This window comes from Salmo trutta, chromosome 9, assembly GCF_901001165.1.
Source record: "Salmo trutta chromosome 9, fSalTru1.1, whole genome shotgun sequence".
NCBI classification, from domain to species: domain Eukaryota; kingdom Metazoa; phylum Chordata; class Actinopteri; order Salmoniformes; family Salmonidae; genus Salmo; species Salmo trutta.
The window spans coordinates 6,034,701-6,055,093 of record NC_042965.1 but is presented as its reverse complement, the minus strand read 5'-3'; positions in this window follow the sequence as shown (position 1 = coordinate 6,055,093).

Here is a 20,393-nt window from a genome sequence, read left to right as displayed (position 1 = left end):
CCCATTGGCATATTTGTACTGTGCAGATAAAATGTTATGTTGTGTGTGTCTGTATGCATGTGCGCCTGTGCATGCAAGCGTGTGTCAAATAAATGCCTCCCTTTATTCACTTGGCATGCTAAGTGAATGCTTTGTTTTTAGTTTTTATTTTAGCTTTATTTCACCTTTATTTAACCAGGTAGGCTCGTTGAGAACAAGTTCTCATTTACAACTGCGACCTGGCCAAGATAAAGCACAGCAGTTCGACACATACAACAACACAGAGTTACACATGGAATAAACAAACATACAGTCAATAATACAGTACAAAAAGAAAAATCTATATATCCCCTGAGTGCAAATGAGGTAAGATAAGGGAGGTAAGGCAATAAATAGGCCATGGTGGCGAAGTAATTACAATATAGCAATTAGACACTGGAATGGTAGATGTGCAGAAGATGAATGTGCAAGTAGAGATACTGGGGAGCAAAGGAGCAAGATAAATAAATAAATACAGTATCGGGATGAGGTAGTTAGATGGGCTGTTTACAGATGGGCTATGTACAGGTGCAGTGATATGTGAGCTGCTCTGACAGCTGGTGCTTAAAGCTAGTGAGGGAAATATAGGTCTCCAGCTTCAGGGATTTTTGCAGTTCGCTCCAGTCATTGGCAGCAGAGAACTGGAAGGAAAGGCGACCAAATGAGGAATTGGCTTAGGGGGTAACCAGTGAGATATACCTGCTGGAGCGCGCCTACGGGTGGGTGCTGCTATGGTGACCAGTGAGCTGAGATAAGGCGGGGCTTTACCTAGCAGAGACTTGTAGATGACCTGGAGCCAGTCGTTTTGGCGATGAGTATGAAGCGATGGCCAGCCAATGAGAGCGTACAGGTCGCAGTGGTGGGTGATATATGGGGCTTTGGTGACAAAACGGATGGCACTGTGATAGACTGCATCCAATTTGCTGAGTGGAGTGTTGGAGGCTATTTTATAGATGACATCGCCAAAGTCGAGGATCGGTAGGATGGTTAGTTTTACGAGGGTATGTTTGGCAGCATGAGTGAAGGATGCTTTGTTGCGAAATAGGAAGCCGATTCTAGATTTAATTTTGGATTGAAGACACCTAGGTATTTGTAGTTGTCCACATATTCTAAGTCAGAACTGTCCAGAGTAGTGATGCTGGACGGGCGGGCAGGTGCGGGCAGTGATCGGTTGAAGATCATGCATTTAGTTTTACTTGCATTTAAGAGCAGTTGGAGAGTTGTATGGCATTGAAGCTTGTCTGGAGGTTAGTTTAACACAGTGTCCAAAGAAGGGCCAGAAGTATACAGAATGGCGACATCATTGATGTATACAAAGAAGAGAGTCGGCCCGAGAATTGAACCCTGTGGCACCCTCATAGAGCCTGCAAGCGGTCCGGACAACAGGTCCTCTGATTTGACACACTGAACTCTATCAGAAAAGTAGTTTGTGAACCAGGCGAGGCAATCATTTGAGAAACCAAGGCTGTTGAGTCTGCCAATAAGAATGTGGTGATTGACAGAATCGAAAGCCTTGGCCAGGTCGATGAATACGGCTGCAGAGTAATGTCTCTTATCAATGGCTGTTATTACATCGTTTAGGACCTTGAGGTGCACCCATGACCAGCTCTGAAACCAGATTGCATAGCGGAAAAGGTACGGTGGAATTCGAAATGGTCGGTAATTAGGTAACAGAAGGGCCTTGGAGGGACGTCGCGATGGAAGAAAGTCTGTTGTGGCCCCCTCGTGCTGTTACGTCGGTTTAATTTTGGCCTCTACGGTTATGGTACACCTCTCATCAAGTCCTTGCTATGATTGCTGATGTGACTTTTGCTTTTTTCCAAATGGTTTCCAAACTGTGTTCTCAATAAAGAGATAGTTCACCTATATTGGTTTCCTTACCCTTTAATCAGTATATGGACCAGGTGTGACAGCAATCCATGCTTTGGTTTAGTTTCCCTGGCACTGTTTCCAAATGTGAATAGCCTAGGCGTCCTGCTAGCGGGACAACTTCCGGTGAAACTGGAGGGCGCGCAATTGAAATAAATAACCATAAAAATGATGGATATTAAACATTTAGGTACATATAAGTGTCTTATATCGGTTGAAAGCTTAAATTCTTGTTAATCTAACGGCACTGTCCGATTTACAGTAGTTATTACAGCGAAAGCATGCCATGCAATTGTTTGAGGATGGCGTCCCACATCAAAATATTTTTCCACCCGCACAGGTTTCATAAATTCACAAAAATTAAATATTCACTTACTTTGTGAAAATCCTCCTCTGATTTGTTATCCAAAGGGTCCCAGCTATAACATGTAGTGTCGTTTTTTAGATGAAATCCTTCTTTATATCCCAAAAAGTCTGTTTAGTTGGCTCCGTCGATTTGAGTAATCCACTCGTTCAACATGCAGAGAAAGGAATCCGAAAATCTTCCCCTAAACTTTGTTTCAACAAGTCAAAATAGGTTTCTATTTACTCCTCAGATACCCTCAAATGTAATCAAACTATAATATGTATTCTGGAAAGAAGTATGTTCAATAGGAAACCAATTTTAGCAGGTGTGTCCTGTCTTCATAGCGCTCGCAAACACGAGTTTCCAAGACTGTGTCCCTGTACTAAAAGGGATATTTCTTATTCGTTTTTGAAGTTACAAGCCTGAAACCTTTAACATAGACTGCAGACACCCTGTGGAAGCCATAGGAATTGCATCCAGGGAGCTATTTCTCACTATGACCTTATACTTCCCATTGTAAGAGGATGGTCTCTCTCAAATTGTTTTTATTCCAGTTGGTTTTTCTTTGGATTTTCTCTTACCATATCTATTGTGTTATATTCTCCTACATTATTTTACCGTTTCTACAAATTTTAAAGTGTTTTCTTTCCAATGGTACCAATTATATGCATATCCTGGCTTCAGGGCCTGAGCAACAGGCAGTTTATTTTGGGCACATCATTCAGGCGGAAATTGAGAAAAAAGGGGCCTAGCCCCAAGAAGTTTTAACGTTTTAGCATTTGTGGCGTGATCACGTGATGGGACCGATATTAGCATTTTTCGTGCATCATGTTCAAATAATCTATGAGTGACTTTGGTGAGCAACACAATCAATTTGAGATACTTTCGAATGGTTTGGACATGATGTGCGAAATATGCCAATATCGGTCCCATGACTTGAATAGGATTTGTGCCACAAATGCAAAACTATTAGCATTTGGAAACAATGCCAGGGAAGCTAAACCAAAGAATGGATTGCTGTGATACCTTGCCCATAGACTGCTTACATGGTAAGGAAACAAATATGTCATTTTGTAATTTGGGTGAACTATCCCTGAACCTGTGATGTCATTGGGTCACATGGTTACGCCGTGCATTAAAATATCAATCATAGTCACTCGTAGATACAAGCACTCACTTACAGGGACTAATATATTTATTTACACTTTAAAGAACACTTTATTTACACATATTACCATAAAGGGCATGGAGTGGTTAACATCCTCCAAGAGAACTTCAAAAGAACTTTACTTTTATACTAACTCACTTTCTGCTGTAATTAAACTGTTAAGCATATTTATCGTCCCAGTTTGTTACTTTATTGGCTCCACTCACAAATGCATGGCATGAAAACAGTTTGCTGAATGCTGACTCAAACTTACTGCACAGTAAATAATTGAATGGTGCAATACTTTAAAGAGTGGGTAAGAAAATAAATGTATAATTTATTTTAGGGCTGCTTAGAATCATGGTGAATTGGATTTCTCAAGAAGACCATGAGAATATTTTCAAAAAGCAATCATTACCAAACTAAAAGAACTCCTCTCATGGCATTTTAGTCCAATAAAGTCAAGTAAGTCCAAAACAAAATCATCTATCAGCACTATCAGTATGTTCACGTACCTGAACTCTGTGGTGAACGAATACCCACGCACGCCTCCTCTGCCTCCTTGTATGAGGAAGACAGAGTGAAAGGGAGAAAGTGATAATATATGAGATGTCTTTAATTATGTGTTCTCTCCCCCCGGCTGTGTCGTGTGGGAAAGGATGATGGGGCCCACAGGTATGATCGATATGCACTGCAGTAGTAGTTTTACCCAACTGTAATTTATAAACACTGACTAGTTGGCTACTGCATGTGCCCTTAATGCCTTTGCATGCATATTTAGAAATAGGTTTATTAAATTTAGAATCTTGCTAATCATTTATATATGTACAGCAATCTACAGTATGTGGGCTATACTATATTTAAAAGATAACACTTGCTATGTTCCATTTAACGTCAAACGGATTATGTTGATGTAGGCAGGGATGCATACCATTGGCTATGCTGGTGTAGGCAGGGATGGATACCACTCTATTGTTGCTTTATCAGCATTGGCCGCCACAGCGCTGCCCCTTAGAGCTCTGCTCCTGGACAAGTGGGAGCTCTGAAGGTGTCTGTTTGTACGGTGACAGAGCTACGGTACTTACCGCCGTCACTACTGCCACATCCATCAGCCTGGGGTCAAAACCTGGCCTGCTGGCACCTGTCTGCCTTGTCACTCCCACAACCATTAGGAAAATTAAGGATTGCGAATCAGTTCAGCTTCTCTCCGCCATACACCCACCAGCAAAAAACACTATGCTGCCCTACTGCAAATATTGTATGGATGTGTTATTTGATATGTAACTATACTATTAAACTGAACTCTATGGTGTGCCTTGATTCATCCAGTGTACATACAATGTTCGTTCCAAAGATTTGTTTTTTGTTTATATTTCTTGATTTCCTTCCATTTATTTTCACTGATGTGCATTCAAGGCTTTTAAGGATGAATACTCTTGTCTACAAATAATTAAAGCTCTGCATGAGATTAATACAAATACACTGAGCTTACAAGCCTACAGTACGTCCACAGTGACATCCTACTCAATAATACCCACCAACCCAAATTATTAAAAAACAAATTGAGACACTGTCATATCTCCAAATAAACCTACAATAAACCATGTAAAATATTGTGCATGTATTAACACGCAGATTAGCAACGAATATACCATCACAACAAATGAACATTTCCTCCAGCAGCTCATAAGCATGTACCTGTACATCTACAGTCTTAAAAGCCCAGTGCAGTCAAACACTTGATTTTCATACCACTGGCAGCTATCTACTAATCTAGCACTATGATGATGAATGGCACTGAGGGCTGCCAAGGTAAACAGTATCACTCACTTTCTGGATCTGCAACAACTTTACACAAAGGATAGGAGAGGTAATGGAGAATGTTAATCAATGACGACAGTTCATTTTGGCAGCAGCCCCTCACGCGCACAGACTTCTGCATCATTGGCATTGATAAGGGCTCATTCAAAAGATTATGTTGCAGAAGGCAAGAGTGTAAAGATATGCTCTTTTATTTGCAGGGGTGCAACTTTGGTTTTAGAAGTGAGGGGGACATGTTTTTTTATATGTATTATTTTTATCCAGTTGGATGAACACTCTAAACAGCCTACCCGACCGCTCGGAGGCGTCCGCATGGACCTAAAGCATAATGTGGCCTCGTTTTGTATCACATTCCAATTGTAAAACTGGGAGGTCCCCAGTGAAAGTTGTATCTTTTGGTCTAAAAACATACTTTTTCTGATTCCTTGGGCATAAAAGAAAGCACTTTATCAGGTGGCATTCACCCCTCCTCGTCAGCCTCTCCCCGTTGGACAGGGCTCAGACTGACGGCTTTATCTCCCTGCGCCATAGGCTGCTAGAGGGGATGGAGTGATGAGAGGATAAATCATGCCAATTCTGAATGTCCTCTCTGTGACCCTTTCTATTTCTCCTTCTATATTTTACTATCTGCTTGTTCGTCAGTCAATACTGTTTGTCTCCTTTTCAGCCTGTTTTCCAACTCTTTGTTCAAGGTCTTGACCTAGAGTGTGGTCCCACATTCGCACTGATCTCATCCTCTAAATGCACAGACATGTACAACACACACACACACGCACACGCGCAGATACACACACAGGAGTTCATAACACGCACCTAGTAGTGCGGCTGACATTAATCTTTAAAGTGGATGGAGGGAAAATTGCAATGGCTTACTGCTGACCTAGTCCCCTTGGGATAGCTAACCTGTGGCCTGATAGAGTGAGTCTTTGACTTCATCTAAAATGAAGTGTGTGTGTGTGTGTGTGTGTGTGTGTGTGTGTGTGTGTGTGTGTGTGTATGTGTTTGTAATTATGTGTGTGTGGGTGTGTGATGATTTGTGCTCAGTTCTTCTCAAACATATGTGTGAATACATAATCAGGATGAGTGTTTGTGATATTCCTGTGTGTGAATCATCTGTCAACTTTGGCATTCCATAGGAAATTATCCCTGCTTTGCCAACCTGTCAAAGACGAGACACATAGCCACCTGTCAGAAGCAGCCGGGCCCACGACTGACCGGGAGCATCTGTATCAGTGTTTGTGTCTAATTCCCTAATGGGAACTGTCAAGCAGTGACATCACGCCTGCTGCCCCAGGAGCTAACAATGGCTCCTTCAACTTCCCTCTCATGAGGCACATTACAATCACACTGGCTTCAAGACTTCAGGGCAAATGCAGTGTGTGTACACAAAAAAACATGTAACACTACCTCAGGATGGTTGTAATTAAATTATGTTTCTCACCTTACTACATCAATGTTATGTGTTGGTCTTCTGTTGCATTTGTGTCACCTGTAATACTGAAACAACAAAAAAAACATGTTTTTTTTTCTAGGGTGTAAGGGAGTATTCAGCACAAGTAACTGATCATATTTTCTGCAATTCACTTACCAGCCAATAGAGGACAGTAGAGGACAGCACGGCTCCTATCCCAGCCTCGGACGCGTCCATCTCCACTGTGAACGCCAAAGAGGGATCTGGATGGGCCAGCACGGGAGCCGAGGTAAACAGAGCCCTCAGGTGAACCCCCAAATCAAATCAAATTTTATTGGTCGCGTACGCATGGTTAGCAGATGATAATGAGAGTGTAGCTAAATGTTTGTGCTTCTAGTTCCGACAGTGCAGTAATATCTAACAATAAATCTAACAATTCCCCAACAACTACATAATACACACAAATCTAAAGGGATGGAATAAGAATATGAACATATATGGATGAGCAATGGCCGAGTGGCACAGGCAAGGTGCAATAGATGGTTTAAGGTACAGTATATGCATATGAGATGAGTAATGTAAGACATGTTCCTAGCTCCAACAGTGTAGTAATATCTAATTATACAAAACAATACACGCAAATCTAAAAAGTAAAAGGATGGAATTAAGAAATATTAGGATGAGCAATGTCAGAGCCTGGAATATAAATATATATGTATATGATGGGATGTATAGACATTATGGACAGTATATGGATAGAAAATGTAGTATAGAATAGCATATGTACAGCTAAAGTTAAATAGGATAGGCTTTGAGTAGAATACAGTTGTCAAACGGTGGGTGTAGCTGGTGCATGGAAGTCAGGCGCAGGAGAGCAGAGATGAGTGGACAAAGCACTTTACTGAGGCAATTATTAGAACAGAACGCAATCGCGTCACAAAAACCAAATGCCCAACAAGTGAGGCAGCACAAAGTACAACAACCAAGTACAAAGTACCGGCTGCCACAAAGCACGGGTACAAAACAAAACCCGGCGCAAACCAGCCGGAAGCGTGCCAACCTTGACAATAAACAATACCCCACACAGACATGGAGGGAACAGAGGGCTAAATACACATAGTAATTATGAGGAGATGTAAACCAGGTGTGCAGGAAAACAAGACAAAACAAATGGAAAATGAAAGGTGGAGCGACGTTGGCTAGAAGACCGGTGACGTCAACCGCCGAACGCCGCCCGAACAAGGAGAGGGACCGACTTCGGCGGAAGTCGTTACAGAAGAATTCTAAATAATTCACAGATAGTGTCACCAGCAAAGCACCGCCAAACCATCACACCTCCTCCTCCATGCTTCACGGTGGGAACCACACATGCAGAGATCATCAGTTCACCTACTCTGCATCTCACAAAGACACGGCGGTTGAAACCAGAAAATTCAAATTTGGACTCATCAGACCAAAGGACATATTTCCACTGGTCTCATGTCCATTGCTTGAGTTTCTTGGCCCAAGCAAGTCTCTTCTTATTATTGGTATCCTTTAGTAGTGGTTCCTTTGCAGCAGTTTGACCATGAAGGCCTGATTCACTCAGTCTCTTCTGAACAGTTGATGTTGAGATGTGTCTGTTACTTGAACTCTGTGAAGCATTTATTTGGGATGCAATTTGTGAGGCTGGTAACACTAACACATTTATCCTCAACAGCAGAGGTATCTCTGGGTCTTCCTTTCCTGTGGTGGTCCTCATGAGAGCCAGTTTCATCATAGCTCTTGATGGTTTTTGCGACTGCACTTGAAGAAACGTTCAAAGTTCTTGAAATTTTCCACATTGACTGACCTTCATGTCTTAAAGTAATGATGGACTGTCATTTCTCTTTGCTTATTTGAGCTGTTCTTGCTATAACATGGACTTGGTCTTTTACCAAATAGGGCTATCTTCTGTATTCCCCCCTACCTTTTCACAACAAATGTATTTTTAACAAGGCACACGTGTTAATTGAAATGCATTCCAGGTGACTACCTCATGAGGCTGGTTGAGAGAATATCAAGAGTGTGCAAAGCTGTCATCAAGGCAAAGGGTGGCTACTATGAAGAATCTAAAACCAAACATATATTCAACACTGCTTTGGTTACTACATGATTCCATATGTGCTATTTCATAGTTTTTATGTCTTCACTATTATTCTACAATGTATACATTTGTGAAAATAAAGAAAAACACTGGAATGAGTACGTGTGTCCAAACTTTTAACTGGTGCTGTATGTACAAGCAGTTGATTTAGGGTGTTCTGGTACACTCTCTTTAGTTCCATTATGGGCAGTTGGGCTCTGTTAAGAACTGGAAAAGGGGTAATCTCTAGTTATGCTGTTTAGCATTTATGCCTAGTCTTAGCTGCAGTAGGAACCCTATTGAGGAGCTGGCCTTTAGACTTGCTGTCATCCATAATTTTTGAGGGTTTTCGTATCTGTTTTTCGGGACAAGCCATGTATCTTGAAATAATGCATCTGTTTTAAATTCAAGTATTGTTTTTGTACAATCATGGGTCCTCCTCACCCACCGATGACCTCCCTTGGCTACTCTGGGTCTGCTATTCTACACATGGTTGCAGTGGTGGGATAAAATCCCCTAGATCTTTTTGGGGAGATCCACAGTATTTATGTTTTTAGAGAGGATGTTTGGTCAGAATTTTTCAGGTCGTCGAATGGACCTGGCTGGCGTGATCTCTAAGAAGCAGACTGCAGTGTAGAAATCACAGGACTACTATCTGAGGAGTTGGGTGTGGCCTGAGCCCAATTGAGGGAGCAGCGGGTAGACCTCCAGTTTCTGATGTGAGCCGTTGAGGAGCTGCTGTCTTGGCCTCAATGGTGGAGTCTTCCTGGGAAGGTGGAGGTTCCCCCAGGAGTCCAGAGGTGCCCATGTCCCAATCGGAGCTACAGCTCAGAAAAGCCCAGGATCTGCTCGTATTGCAGGAGTTGAGCATGTGTTACAAGATGGCGCCAGAGAAGAAAGCTGACGTTTTACCTATTCCCAACCAATTGTGTTTTTTTGTTAGTTTCTTTGCGTTGTTTGTAACTTATTTTTTTACTTAATTAGGACATAATAATGCTGTCTCTTATGACCGAAAATAACTTCTGGACATCAGAACTGCGATTACTCACCACGGACTGGCAGAATAACTTATACTGCTTTCGCAGGAACAGGCCCAGATCCCTGTCATTTGTGGCTGAACAATGACATTATCAACGTACAACTGGCTGGTTACACTCTGTATCGGCAGGATAGAATAGTGGCGTCTGGTAAGACAAGGGGCGGCGGACTTTGTGTTTTTGTAAATAACAGCTGGTGCATGATATCTAAGGAGGTCTCGAGCTATTGCTCACCTGAGGTAGAGTATCTCATGATAAGCTGTAGACCACAATAACTACCTAGAGGCCGCAGGGCCAGACGGATTACCAAGACGAGCATGTGCTGACCAACTAGCAACTGTCTTCACTGACATTTCAACCTCTCCCTATCTGAATCTGTAATACCAACATGTTTCAAGCAGACCACCGTAGTCCCTGTCCCCAAGAACACTATAGTAACCTGCTTAAATTACTACCAACCCGTAGCACTCTCATCTGTAGCCATGAAGTGCTTTGAAAGGCTGGTCATTGCTCACATCAACACCATTATCCCAGAAACCCTAGACCCACCCTAATTTGCATACCGCCCCAACAGATCCAGAGATGATGCAATCTCTATTGCACTCCTATGTGAGAAATCTGTTAATTGACTACAGCTCAGTGTTCAACATGATAGTACCCTCAAGGTCATCACTAAGCTATGGAACTTGGGACTAAACACCTCCCTCTGCAACTGGATACTGGACTTCCTGATGGGCCGCCCCCAGGTGGTAAGGGTAGGTAACGACACATCCGCCAAGATGCGTGCTCAGTCCCCTCCTGTACTCCCTGTTCACTCATGACTGCATGACCAGGCACGATTCCAAGACCATCATTAAGTTTGCCGATGACGCAACAGTGGTAGGCCTGATCACCGACAACCACGAGACAGTCAATAGGGAGGTGGTCAGAGACCTGACCATGTGGTGCAAGGACAACAACCTCTCCCTCAACGTGATGAAGAAAAAGGAGATGATTATGGACTACAGGAAAAGAAGGTCAGAGTGTGCCCCCATTCTCATCGACGGGGCTGTAGTGGAGCAGGTTGAGAGCTTCAAGTTCCTTGGCGTCCACATCACCAACAATCTAACATGGTCCATGCCCATCAAGACAGTCGTGAAGAGAGCACGACAAAACCTATTCCCCCTCAGGAGGCTGAAACGATTTGGCATTGGTCATCAGAGCCTCAAAAGGTTCTACAGCTGCACCATCCAGCGCATCCTGACTGGTTGCATCACTGCCTGGTATGGCAACTGCTTGGCCTCCGCCGCAACGCACAACAGAAGGTAGTGCGTACTGCCCAGTACATCAGTGGGGCCAAGCTTCCTGCCATCCAGGACCTCTATACCAGGCGATGTCAGAGGAAGGCCCTAACAATTGTCAAAGACTCCAGCCACCCTAGTCATAGACTGTTCTACCACACGGCAAGCAATACCGGAGCGTACTGCCTTGGTCCAAAAGGTTTCTAAACAGCTTCTACCCCGTTGCATCTCAGTGCAAGAGGCGTCACTATAGTCCCTGGTTCAAATCCAGGCTGAATCACATCCAGCCGTGATTGGGAGTCCCATAGGGCGGAGCACAATTGGTCCAGCGCCGTCCAGGTTTGGCCGGAGTAGGCCGTCATTGTAAATAATAATTTGAACTGACTTGCGTAGTTAATTAAAGGTTAAATTAAAAAAATACCCCCAAGCCATAACACTCCTGAACATCTAATCAAATGACTACCCAGACTATTTGCATAGCCCCACCCCCCTCTTTTACGCTGCTGCTACTCTCTGTTGGTATCTATGCATAGTCACTTTAATATCTCGACAAACCGGTGCCCCCGCACATTGACTCTGTAACGGTACCCCCTGTATATAGCCTCGCTATTGTTATTTTACTGCTGCTCTTTAATTATTTGTTACTTTCATATCTTTTTTTTGTTGTATTTAAAAAAAAGAATGTATTGTTGGTTAAGGGAGCGCAGAGCAGGCACAGGATATACTGGACCATGGAGGCGCACTGGCGGTCTGGAGCGTAAGGCTAGCACAACCCGTCCTGGCTGGATGTTCAGTTTAGCTCGGACAGTGCGGGGCGCAGGCACAGGACGAACTGGGCTGTGAAGGCATACTGGCGACACAGTGAGTATAACTGGCGCAGGATATCCTGGACCGAGGAGGCGCACTGGAGACCAGGAGCGCTGAGCCGGCACAATCCGTCCTGGCTGAATGCCCACTCTAGCATGGCAAATGCAGGGCGCAGGCACAGCACACACCGGACTATGAATGCGCATTGGAGATATAGTGCGCATCACAGCATAACACGGTGCCTGGCTGTTCACCTGTTCACCTGATCCCCACAGCCAGGCACCGTGTTATGCTGTGATGCGCACTATATCTCCAATGCGCATTCATAGTCCGGGATATCCAGGATATCCTGGACCGAGGAGGCGCACTGGAGACCAGGAGCGCTGAGCCGGCACAATCCGTCCTGGCTGAATGCCCACTCTAGCATGGCAAATGCGGGGCGCAGGCACAGCACACACCGGACGATGAATGCGCATTGGAGATATAGTGCGCATCACAGCATAACACGGTGCCTGGCTGTTCACCTGATCCCCACGGTAAGCACGGGGATTTGGCTCAGGTCTCCACCCTGACTCTGCCAATCTACCCATGTGCCCCCCCCCAATTTTTTTTGGGGGGGGGCTGCCTCTCGTGCTTCCGTCGTTGCCGTGCTAGTTCCTCGTCTCGTCGCCGCTCTGCTCTCGCTGCCTCCACCTGTTCCCATGGGAAGCGATCCCATCCGGCCTGGATCTCCTCCCATGTCCAGGATCCCTTGCCATCCAGGATGTCTTCCCAGGTCCATTGCTCCAGACCACGCTGCTTGGTCATTTTGTGGTGGGATCTTCTGTGACGTTCGTCATTATGGGTAGACCAAGGTGCAGCGTGGTAAGTGCTCATGATACATTTTATTATAACTCAGAACACTAAACAAAACAACAAACAAAGGAAAACGAACGTCACGTTCTGCAGGCTTTCACTGAGCTGTACAAAAACAAGATCCCACAACTGAAGGAGGGAAAAAGGGCTGCCTAAGTATGATTCCCAATCAGAGACAACGATAGACAGCTGCCTCTGATTAGGAACCATACCCGGCCAAACCCAAAGAAATACAAAAACTAGATTGCCCACCCCACATCACACCCTGACCTAACCAAACTAGAGGAAAAAAACGTCTCTCTAAGGTCAGGGCGTGACACTTTAGGGATGGTGGCAGGTAGCCTAGTGCTTAGAGCGTTGGGCCAGTAACCGTAAAGGTTGCTGGATCGAATCCCCAAGCTGACAAGGTAAAAATCAGTCGTTCTGCCCCTGAACAAGGCAGTTAACCCACTGTTTCCCGGTAGGCCGTCATTGTAAGTAAAAATGTGTTCTTAATTGTAACTTATTTTGTACATAATGCTTCTGTCACTGTCTCTTATGCAGAAAAGAGCTTCTAGATATCAGGATAGCGATTACTCACCCCGTACTGGAAGAGTATATATTTTTTTCTTTAACGAGTCGGACACGAAGGATTTACTCCAGACCCTCATCCCCGTCATTCGCAGGAGAAAGAGACGGAGATATCGGGGATGTAGGTCTGGGTGCCTTGTAAGGATCCGACGGCGAGTGGGTAATCTGCCTTTACTATCTGTCCTATTAGCCTACATACAATCATCGGACAATAAAATAGACAAATGACGAGCATGTATATCCTACCAACGGTACATTAAAAACTGTAATATCTTATGTTTCACCAAGTCGTGACTGAACGACAACATGAATAACATACAGCTGGCAGGTTGTACGCTTTTTCGGCAGGATAAAGTAGCAGCCTCTGATAAGACAAGGGGTGGAGGTCAATGTATATTTGTAAACAGCTGGTGCGTGAAATCTAAGTAAGTCTCAAGGTTTTGCTCTCCTGAGGTAGAATATCTCATGAGCTGTAGACCACATTATTTACCAAGAGAGTTTTCATCTATATTCTTCATAGCTGTCTATTTACCACCACAAACCAATGCTGGCACTAAGACCGCACTCAATGAGCTGTATATGGACATAAACAAACAGGAAAACGTTCATCCAGAGCGGCATTCCTAGTAGTGGGGGACTTTAATGCAGGGACACTTAAATCCGTTTTACCTCATTTCTACCAGCATGTTAAATGTGCAACCAGAGGGAAAAAAAACCTCTAGACCGCCTTTGCTCCACACACAGAGAAGAGTACAAAGCTCCCCCTCACCCTTCATTTGGCAAATTTGATCATTAATCTATTCTCATGATTCCTGCTTACGAGCTAAATTGAAAGCAGAAAGCACCAGTGACTCTGTCAATAAAAAAGTGGTCAGATCAAGCAGATGCTAAGCTACAGCACTGTTTTGCTAGCTGGAATACAGTGCCTTGCAAAAGTATTCATCCCCCTTGGCATTTTTCCTATTTTGTTGCATTACAACCTATAATTTAAATGAATTTTTATTTGGATTTCATGTAATGGACATATACAAAACTGTCCAAATTTGTGAAGTGAAAAAAAAAACTAGTTTCAAAAAATAAAATGAAAATTAAAACGGAAAAGTAGTGCGTACATACATTTGATGTCGGAAGTTTACATACACTTAGGATAGAGTCATTAAAACTCGTTTTTCAACCACTCCACAAATTTATTGTTAACAAAGTATAGTTTTGGCAAGGCAATTAGGACATCTACTTTGTGCATGACACAAGCAATTTTTCCATCAATTGTTTATTGACAGATTATTTCACTTATAATTCACCGTATCACAATTCCAGTGGGTCAAACGTTTACATACACTAAGTTGACTGTGCCTTTACAGCTTGGAAAATTCCAGAAATTATGTCATGGCTTTAGAAGCTTCTGATAGACTAATTGACATCATTTTAGTCAATTGTAGGTGAACCTGTGGATGTATTTCAAGGCCTACCTTCAAACTCAGTGCCTCTTTGCTTGACATCATTGGAAAATCAAAAGAAATCAGCCAAGACCTCAGAAGAAAAATTGTAGACCTCCACAAGTCTGGTTCATCCTTGGGAGCAATTTCCAAATGCCTGAAGGTACCACGTTCATCTGTACAAACAATGGTACACAAGTATAAACACCATGGGATCACACAGCCGTCATACAGCTCAGGAAGGAGACGCGTTCTGTCTCCTAGAGATGAACATATTTTGGTACGAAAAGTGCAAATCAATCCCAGAACAACAGCAAAGGACCTTATGAAGATGCTATAGGAAAAAGCTACAAAAGTATCTATATCCACAGTAAAACTAGTCCTATATCGACATAACCTGAAAGGCCGCTCAGCAAGGAAGAAGCCACTGCTCCAAAAACCGCCGTAAAAAAACCCAGACTAGGGTTTGCAACTGCACATGGGCACAAATATCGTACTTTTTGGAGAAATGTCCTCTGGTCTGATGAAACATAAATAGAACTGTTTGGCCATAATGACCATTGTTATATTTGGAAGAAAAAGGGGGATGCTTGCAAGCCGAAGAACACCATTCCAACAGTGAAGCATGGGGGTGGCGGCATCATGTTGTGGGGGTGCTTTGCTGCAGGAGGGACTGGTGCACTTCACAAAATAAATGGCATCATGAGGAATGGAAAATTATGTGGATATATTGAAGCAACATCTCAAGATATCAGTCAGGAAGTTAAAGCTTGGTCGCAAATGGGTCTTCCAAATGCAAAATGACCCCAAGCATACTTACAAAGTTGTGGCAAACTGGCTTATGAACAACAAAGTCAAGGTATTGGAGTGGCTATCACAAAGCCCTGACCTCAATCCCATAGAAAATTTGTGGGCAGAACTGAAAAAGTGTGTGCGAGCAAGGAGGCCTTCAAACCTGACTCATTTACACCTGCTCTGTCAGGAGGAATGGGCCAAAATTCACCCAACTTATTGTGGGAAGCTTGTGGAAGGCTACCTGAAAAGTTTGACCCAAGTTCAACAATTTATAGGTAATGCTACGAAATATTAATTTGAGTGTACTTCTGACCCACTGGGAATGTGATGAAATAAATAAAAACTGAAATAAATCATTCTCTCTACTATAGTTCTGACATAAAGTTGTGATCCTAACTGACCTAAGACAGAGAATTTTTATTCGAATTAAATGTCAGGAATTGTGAAAAACTGAGTTAAAATGTATTTGGCTAAGGTGTATGTAAACTTCCGACTTCACCTGTATGTATTCACCCCATTCGCTTTGAAGCCCCTAAATAAGATCTGGTGCAAACAATTACCTTCAGACGTCACATAACTAGTTAAATAAAGTCCACCTGTGTGCAATCTAAGTGTCACGTGATCTGTCACATGATCTCAGTATATTTACACCTGTTCTGAAAGGCCCCAGAGTCCGCAACGCCACTACGCAAGTGGCACCATGAAGACCAAGGAGAAAACCCCCAGAAAAAAAGCCATTGCTTAACTTCTTAAAGTATAGGGGACAGTATTTTCACGGCCGGATGAAAAACGTACCCAAATTAAATAATTTAACGGTGCATTTAACAATGGGTCAATTACTTTAACCATCAATTAAACATTTTTAGACATATTAATAAACAGTTAGGGTTCAAATTGGTAGATTTTCTAAATTGTAATCCTATTAAGCTTGTTTGAGTAATGGTTTATAAATGCTCTCAAAATGGTCATAATACAAACTCTTATTCCATCATGTAACAATGCAAGGGTTTCAGTGTTGGATTCTCACTTTTGGATGGGATGCATTCGTGCAATTATTTATTTATCCCAGCAGTGCAACACTCCTCAAATAATGACGACCTCGAACGTGCCCACATTTGTCACTAGCTACTTTTCCATTTCATTGTCCAGTGATTTTTAGAATGTTTGCATAGAAAGTAGATGCAAAAATTGCCTGCTACGTTGGGTTTCCATTTAATTATCTTGCGTCGATTAAAAACCGGTGGATATATATTTGCTCAGAAATAGTGTTGAATTAAAATGAAGTGGTTAACTTCTTCGGGATCGGTGTCCCTTTCAGGACGCTTGATCTAATGTAGGCTAATGCGATTAGCATGAGGTTGTAAGTAACAAGGACATTTCCCAGGACATAGACATATCTGAAATTGTCATAAAGCTTAAATTCTTGTTAATCTAACTGCACTGTCCAATTTACAGTAGCTATCACAGTGAAAGAATACCATGGTATTGCTTGAGGAGAGTGCAGAATTTTGAACATGAAAAGTTATTAATTAAAAAATGAGGCACATTTGGGCAGTCTTGATACAAAATTTGAAACAGAAATTTCAAGGAACACAAGTGTGTCAATAGATAACCATTTGCAGCACTGTGAGGATTGTATCACAACATTTGTAGTTTGGGGTGCCTACATGTTTGACAAGTAAGGATCAACTTTTATTAAGAGAGTGGGCATTAAAAATGAATTCTGTTAGTTTTAGGGTTGATGATGCTGTAAACTGATATCTGGGCATTTGTTGAGCAGGAAGATGACATGGTCTCAGTATTATCATTCCAAGATATTTATTTGTAGCAAAACCTTTTTAAAACGTTGCACATACACTGCTGTCATCTAGTGGCCAAAATCTAAATTGCACCTGGTCTGGAATAATACATTATCGCTTTCTCTTGCATTTCAAAGTTGATTGTAGAAAAAATACAAAATAATGATTTTTTTTCTTTGTATTATCTTTTACCAGATCAATTGTGTTATATTCTCCTGCTGTCTCTTTCTTTGTCTTGTGTGTAGAACAGTCATTAGCCTAGCTAACGTTTTGTTAGCACAGTAGCTAGCTAGGCAGCCATTTGATTTGTCTCAACATTAATTTAAAGCTGCACTGTTCTGCAAAAGTTGTCAACTTCTCTCTGTTAGTTTTTATTGTGTTGTCTATCCTCATTGAGTTACTATATTAATATTTTTAAGCAAGTGTGTATAGTTATCTAGGCAGTTGATTCTCTTTACAGAAGAGTTATAACAATGTGCTGTCAGTATTTCATCAAGAGTATATAGCTAGTCAGGCACAAGGTAAGTGAAGAGAAAGGAGGCGGGGTTTATTTGATATTCACATTTTACATTTACATTTTAGTCATTTAGCAGACGCTCTTATCCAGAGCAACTTACAGTAGTGAATACATTTCATACATTTTTTTCCCCGTACTGGTCCCCCGTGGGAATCGAACCCACAACCCTGGCATTGCAAACACCATGCTCTACCAACTGAGCCTACACTAGAAGTAAGAAGCCATTCTCATGTGGCAAAATGTATTAAATCCAACAATTTGTTTGTATTTGCCGTCAACTATTTGTACTTATGTATTTTTTTTTAACAGAGCAATCTCATAAGAGAACAGTTTGTATCTGTAATCTGCAGGCAATAGGTAAAATACATACGTCAAATGTTCTCGGACAGAAGCATATGATGAAGCACGGTGTAAGCTGCCCTATGGCTATGGTCCATCCGATCTTCAGACACCAGTGAGGGTTGAGCCACTAGCCAGAGCCTTTAACAGCAGCTTTTTCCGCAGCAGCCAATGTGTGATAGTAAGTGTTACGTGTGAGATAAAAATAAATAAAGTTGCACACTCAAAATATTCTCCAAACAATGTTTCGAATGTACCCATTTGAATTGTAAGGAGCACATTTACAGTGTGCGACTTTCTTTCTTTTTATACAGTTTACTTTCCGTTAGTCAGCGCCTCTACCAAGATTTTTGGGTGTGCGTCAGCTCATGCTTTTTACTAGACAGGTGAGGGATAAACCACCACTGGTTGGACACTTAGGGGATTAGGAGAAAGGATAACTTGTTAAATGTGTTCTTTGTGTTTTGTTTTGTATTTTTGCAACAGTTCTTTGTGAGATTCTTACATCAATTAGACACACTTAAGGCACAACAACAGCTGATTTTGCTACAACTGCAAATGGTGCAGTTGAATGGTTGAACCCCGTCAGAGGTTCCGGACGTGACCGACCTTGGGTTTCCAGTGTCCTCGCTTGAAGAAAGTCAAGAAAAGGATTGCTGGGCATCCAGACCTAAAAAATAACCAGGCATGGGAAAATGTTAAATCATTAAATGTGTTGATGAAAATTAAATCACCCAAACCAAGCCCTGTTCAATCTGACTCGGATCTCCGTTCCACCTCGAAACTCCAGCCCTGGGTTTACCATCACCTTGGTGCTTTACCCCCTCTAATAAATAACCCTGTTCTGAGGCAGTACTATAATCACTATTATCTTCATGAGATAGTAGTTTGTTATCTTTCAGATAACATCTTTTGGACGGGCTGGAGAAATGACAACAAAGGAGACCGTGTGGAGAATATTAACAAAACTCCTGACAAATGCCCTGGCTTTGAAGATGAACTGGAGAGGGTCCAATGGGAAGCAGGCATTCAAACCACTTGTCCTGAAAGGCATAGTTCTCAGTAACTTTGCTTTCAGAGCTACTGCATGGGGAAGACAGGAATAATTTCACAATTATACATTAATCATAAAATGAGTGAAATGTGTTGTTTTACTCAGAGCGTTCTCTCTCTATCTAATTTTTCAAAGGTGCTGTCTGGCGAAACCACCATAGTACCAAAGCTTCTGATGGGGAAATTGAAAAACACAACAAGAGGTGGATGCAGCTGGCCTCTGACCGAGACGAAGGGAGAAAGAAGAGAGTGCTCGTCCAGGGTGCGCTGTTAAAAAATTAAGACCAATTTGTATTTTCAACTGTTCTCAATACTTCACATTTTATACATAATCAATTTACATACAGTGCATTCGGAAAGTATTCTCACCCCTTGACTTTTTTCACATTTTGTTACGTTACAGCCTTATTCTAAAATGGATTTAATATTTTTTCCCCCTCATCAATCTACACACAATGCCTCTTAATGACGAAGCAAAAACAGGTTTTTAAAAATGTTTGTAAATGTATAAAAAAAATAAAATAATGAAATATCACATTTACATAAGTATTCAGACCCTTTACTCAGTACTTTGTTGAAGCAGCTTTGGCAGTGATTACAGCTTTGAGTCTTCTTGGTTATGAGGCTACAAACTTGGCACATCCGTATTTGGGGAGTTTCTCCCATTCTCTGCAGATCCTCCCAAGTGCTGTCAAGTTGGATGGGGAGCATCGCTGCACAGCTATTTTCAGATCTCACCAGAGATGTTCGATCGGGTTCAAGTCCGGGCTCTGGCTGGGTACTAAAGGACATTCAGAGACTTGTCCCGAAGCCACTCCTGAGTTGTCTTGGCTGTGTGCTTAGGTTCGTTGCCTTATTGGAAGGTGAACCTTTGCCCCAGTCGGAGGTCCTGAGTGCACTGGAGCAGGTTTTCATCAAGGATCTCTCTCTACTTTTCTCTGTTTATCTTGACTAGTGTCCCAGTCCCTGCCCTGAAAAAAATCCCCACAGCTGCCGCCACCATGTTTCACCGTAGGGATAGTGCCAGGTTTCCTCCAGACGTGACGCTTGGCATTCAGGCCAAAGAGTTCAATCTCGGTTTCAGCAGACCAGAGAATCTTGTTTCTCATGGTCTGAGAGTCCATTAGATGCCTTTATATAAACTCCAAGCGGGATGGCATGTGCCTTTTGCTGAGGAGTGGCTTACGTC